The following is a 6,000-nucleotide window of genomic DNA, read 5'->3' on the forward strand; positions in this document are numbered from 1 at the left end:
GTGAGGGGTGTAGGATATTTTGATCTTCCAGGAATTCTGAAAGCTGGGTGTTTACCAGCTTTTCTGTTATTTTGGCTAAAAATGGCAAATTAGAGATGGGTCTGAAATTGGAAGGTACATTAGGGTCTAGATTGTGTTTCTTGAGAAGGGGTTTGAGTGATGCAGTTTTTAGACTGTCAGGGTAACTTCCTTGGGTTAAAAAGCAATTTATGATACTTGTTAGAGGTTTTGCAATCGTATTTGGAATGAGAAGCAGGAGATTTGAAGGAATATTATCTGCAGGATGGCTAGATGGTTTTTGTCTTTTTAGAAGGGATTCAATCTCTTTAACAGAAATTGATTCGAAGCTTTCAAGTTTGGCTCCCTTGCTTGATTGAGGATTCTTGTCTGAGGTAAGAGGTAGAGTATTTGGTGGAAGAAGGGCGAGCGTATTCTGGATCTTTTGTTGAAAGAATAACGCAAGTTCATTAGCCCTAGATAGAGCTTGTTCATCTGGGATGGGTGGAGGAGTTGATTTTGTGATTTGAGTGACGTATGCAAATAGGGCTTGGGCATCGTATTGAAAATGATTAATTTTGTTGGCGTAGAATTCTCTTCTTGTTAGTAGAATAGAGGTCCGATAATGATGAAGAAAGCCTTTGTATTTAGACAAGGTAGTTGAGTTGGGTGTTTTTCGCCAAATATTTTCTCTGTGGCGTAGCTCCTGTTTCATCTGTTTTAGATTAGGGGTAAACCAGGGTTGATTACCTTTTTTTGTAGGATTGATTGTTTTGGAGACTGTTGGACACCATTTGTTAGCAACTGTTTCAGTGATCTTGTGCCAGGAAGTTAGGGCTGAGTCAGGATTCGAAAGGTCTAGGTTCGTGAATTCCTTAGACAGCTGATCACTAAGTATTTCAGATGGGCAAGGTTTTCTGAATTGGATAGTAGAAAGGAGATGAGAAGTGTGAGTCTGTTTATCTATGGAAAAGGAGGATTCTATCAAGAAATGGTCTGACCAGGGGATTGGTGTGCAAGATGGTACTGAAGTGCAGGAGAAATTAGAATTGATGAAAATTAAGTCCAGAGTGTGTCCTGCTTTATGTGTAGGACTATTAATGATCTGCGTGAATCCCATAGCACTGAGGGAGGTGAGGAGCGCTTCGCAGTTTGAGGAGCGAGGTATAACATCAGTGTGAAGATTGAAGTCGCCTAAGATCATAGATGGGAGGTCTAAATTGATATGTTTCACTATGGATTCTATGAGTGATGAAGGGTCCGTTTCTAAAACTCCGGGAGGAGCGTAGACTAGTAGGATTTGTAGTTGTTTTGATTTGACTAGTCCCAATTCTAATTTAGAGTCAGACTTGATGGTATGAGTGGATAGTTTAAGTTCTTTTTTGGTGGCTAAGAGAAGGCCACCTCCTCTTTTTATGTGTCTGTGGAAGGAGAAGATGTCATAGCTATGAATAGGAAGTTGATTGATTATAGCAGTGTCAGTATCTTTTAGCCAGGTTTCTGTGATAGCACAGATATCTGGGTTTGAATCCTGGAGATAATCATTGAGGATGTGTGTTTTTTTTGTTAAGGATTGAGCGTTGAAAAGGGTTACTGAAAGTAGTGTGAGGCCTAGTAGTTGATTTAGAGGTGAGGTCATGATTGGAATAATTCTTTTTTGTATGTTATGGGTGGAGATAATTATGGAGCTTCTCCTTTGGTATTGAATGATTGGGATATTATAGGTATGCATGAGATAGGTTGTAGGGAATAGAAGCTGGGGATGTTGTAAATTAGAAGAAATTAGAATGATACAAGAATGAAAGATGAAAAGGAGAATAAAGAGGGAGACAAGAATCCATGAATGATCTGAGGAATAAAAGTAAATTGCAGGAAGATCAGGACCATCAGAGATTGGGAAAGAGGAGAGGACCTCCAGGAATCATGCTGGACCAGATCTAGAGAGAAAGGGATCGAGAACCACCATGGTCCAGGAGGGAAGAAAGGAGCTATGTCTCCTCCTCCCTCTTCTTTGATCTCTGGTAGTCAACAGCCAGGTCTGGATGTGACATTACAAACAAAAGTTATTTAGGAGGACAACAGACAGACATAAGCTTTTTTCCCTTTGAAAAGCAGGCTATTTCCTTGCGTGTAGCAGATGGACTCAGGACCAATGGGTATAGTGTGCTCCTGAAAGCAGTTGGAGACGGAGTCAGATTTCAATCTGACGTCAGCACTACATATACCCGTGCAGGAAGCTCTGCTCTTCAGTATTTCTCTGTCTCCTTAGCGGTTTGGGACTCTACACACGCTTGCACAGCGTTAGGAAATCCAAACCAAAGAAGAAAGAAAATTAAAAAATCTTATCTCTACAAGACGAGCCCCGCTCTCCTGCGGTGATATCTAAGTGTCCCTCCCCCAGTCGAGAATTCCTGAGGTGATTTCTGAGATCCCTCAGAGGTAAGACTCGGTCCAGTAGCCGGTTCCCGGCATGGACAGCCCCCAGGAACGGGAGTGGATGAGAGGCAGCGGGTACACTACTGAGCGCGGCGGTGAAGGTATTTTCCCTCTCCCCCCGCAGCCGGAGACTGCCCAGCACGAGATCAGAAAGCGCCGAGACAAGGTAAGGTAGAAAACTTTTCTTAAAGTCTCTGCTCTCTGAGGCTTGGATAGCCATACAGATCGCTCTCCGGCGTCTGTCCCATCGGGTTGAGCGGCCCTGTCTGGGCTAGACCCCGATTTGGTACAAGGGTCCTCCCACGTGGAGACCCTCCGGGGGGGGTCGCCATCTTGCCCGCGTGGTCGCCGGTGCCATCTTCCCCCCCTTGATCGCCGTATTGTCTGCACAACTGAGCCGTGCGCACAGCGGCGAGCCGGGCACATAAACTACTTGTGTGCACAGCGACGCGCGCATCTGTACCGTGTGCACAGCGACGCGCACAAAGGTGCCGGGCGCACAGCGGCACGCTCAACAGTACCGGGCGCACAAATTAAGCCTGTGCACACAGTGGCACGCACATCTCTTCCTAAGCACACATAGCGGCCTGCACGCACATCTTCGACGCACTTGGAGCGCATACCTAAGCCTCCCGCTGCGCGCATATAGGTGCACAGACGAGTTTTGAACGACTCCACACGCTCAAATCATGGCACCACTGGCCAAGAAAGCCAAAGGACAAGCCCTCTGCCCAGCCTGCCACCTGAGAGCTGCACAACTCGAAGTGGCTTCTGCCCTGTGCCTACAGTGCAAAGAGGCCCTGGGGGAACCAGGACAAGGCCCCCCCCCACCCCAGCCAGTAGACGAATCTGGCTTCACCAACGACAGTACCCCGGACCTCTCTATCCCCAGCTCGGCCCCTACTCAGTTGGGCCCCTTGGAGAACGCTACTGGGTTCAATATAGACCCAGGAACCTTTTTCTGGGTAGAATTCTTCAAAGGGCTACAAACCTTTGTCCAGGCACAATCAGTGCCACCGGTGACACAGCCACAGCCTCCACCAGAAGACCAAAACCTTCCAGGCCCCTCTCGGCCTCCCCGAGACATGCCCCCTCCGGACAAAAGCCTCCCCTTAGGGGACACGGACACCTTGGAGGAAGAACCAGACTCCCTGGAGGAAGGAGAAATCCCTCCAGGAATGGAACCATACCGAACCATGATGCGTTTTTTCTCCAGAGACGAGTTACCAGACCTCATGTCTCTGAGCCTGAAGGAGCTGGCCATCCCAGGCACAAGCGCCACAGAGGAGCCAAAGACGAACCCTCTGCTGGTCGGGCTCCATCAGGCCTCACGCCATTTCCCATTGCTGCAAGCCATACAACAACTGATCGACTTGGAATGGAATGCTCCGGAGGCCAGTTTCAAAGGAGGACGGGCCTTAGAAGCCCTATACCCACTGGAACCCTCAGCCAAAGAACTCCTGGTGTTCCCCAAAGTGGACGCCATGGTCTGCGCTGTCACGAAGGGCACCACCATTCCAGTTGAAGGAGGAGCGGCACTCAAGGATGCCCAGGACAGACGTCAGGAATCCATCCTTAAACAGTCATTTGATGCAGCAGCTATGTCATTACAGATCGTTGCCTGCTGTGGTGACACGTGCCTGCTTATCACTTGCCAGGAACGCTACCACGCTCGTCGAAACATTAGAACCAGCGATATCCTTCCTCACAGATGTGACGTCCGACCTGGTGCGCACCTCAGCCAGGGGCATTTCATCTATTGTGTCAGCCGACACGACCTCCAAGACGAAACTCACGAGAATGCCCTTTAAAGGAGCCCTCCTGTTCGGAAGCGAACTGGAGAAGTTAGCCAACAAATGGGGCGAATCCCCAGTACCTCGGCTACCTGAAGACAAGAACAAAAGAAGCCATCGCCCCTCTACCCGAACATCCAAGGGCAGAGGATCACAGCGCTTTAGACTGTACAAGAATACATACCAAGCACCTCGCCCCGCAGGCAGGGGCCAGTCCTTTCGGAACAAACACAACAAGAGGGGAGCTGGCTCAGGTCCAGGCCCCAGCCGCACCCCACAATGAGAATCAACAGACCCATCCACAGGAAGAAGCCATAGGGGGCAGGCTTGCCTTATTCTACCAAAGATGGGTCAAGATAACGTCGGACAAGTGGGTCCTAATCATCATTCGAGAGGGATACTATCTGGACTTCCACAGCATCCCTCCAGACAAATTTGTGAAATCCCCTTGCCACTCCCCCTCCAAGAGGACGGCAGTGGAAACCACACTGACAAAATCTCTCTCCCTAGAGGCTATAACACCGGTGCCCATGCACCAACAAAATACTGGGCACTATTCCATCTATTTTATCATCCCCAAGAAAGAGGGAACGTTCCGGCCCATCCTGGACCTCAAGTCTGTCAACTGCTACCTGAGGGTACCACATTTTCGCATGGAAACCCTACGTTCAGTCATAAGGGCAGTACAGCCGGGAGAATTTCTGACCTCCCTGGACCTGTCAAAAGCCTATCTGCACATCCCGGTCCCATCAAGACCACCAGCGCTTTCTATGCTTTGCAATCATGGACCACCACTACCAGTTCCGGGCACTACCCTTCGGACTAGCTACTGCCCTTCGGACGTTCACCAAAATCATGGTGGTAGTGGCAGCAGCACTGAGGAAAGAAGGAATCTTCATACACCCATACCTGATCAGGGCAAAATCTCCAGAAGAAAGTCATCAGGCGACCACCAGAGTCAAGAATCTACTACAGAATCTCGGGTGGGTCGTCAACACAACCAAGAGCTGCCTGCAGCCCTCTCAATCACTAGGATACCTGGGAATCCGGTTCGACACCCAACAAGACAAGGTTGTCCTTCCCATTACAAGTAGAAGGAAATTGATGGACCAATTGAGAAAACTGTTGAACGGCACTCGCCCCACGGTATGGGACTACCTCCAAGTCCTCAGCCTCATGACATCGACCCTAGAAGTCGTCCCATGGGCAAGGGCCCACATGCGACCACTACAACGTTCCCTACTGTCACGATGGAACCCAATGTCCCAGGACTACACCATTCGCCTCCAGTTACCGGCAGATGTACGGATCCAGCTCCTATGGTGGCTACAAGAAGACCATCTGAGCAAGGGAGAAAGGCTATCCCCACCAACCTGGGTCTCGCTCACCACGGATGCGAGCCTAAGAGGGTGGGGAGCCCGCTGCCAGGAACTGACGGCCCAGGGGCAATGGGACAAGGAAGAGTCAGGATGGAACATCAACCGACTGGAGGCCCGAGCAGTCAGACTAGCCTGCCTGCGATTCAGTCACAGACTCCGGGAAGAATCGGTCAGAGTCATGTCGGACAATGCCACAACAGTGGCCTACATCAACCGCCAGGGAGGAACCAGAAGCCAACAGGTGTCCCTGGAAATAGACCCCCTAATGGCGTGGGCAGAAGCAAACCTGCAAGGGATCTCAGCCGCCCACATCGCGGGAAAAGGCAACGTCACTGTGGATTACCTCAGCAGAGAAAGTCTAGACCCAGGGGAATGAATGCTGTCGACCACAGCAT

This window comes from Rhinatrema bivittatum, chromosome 4, assembly GCF_901001135.1.
Source record: "Rhinatrema bivittatum chromosome 4, aRhiBiv1.1, whole genome shotgun sequence".
NCBI lineage: Eukaryota > Metazoa > Chordata > Amphibia > Gymnophiona > Rhinatrematidae > Rhinatrema > Rhinatrema bivittatum.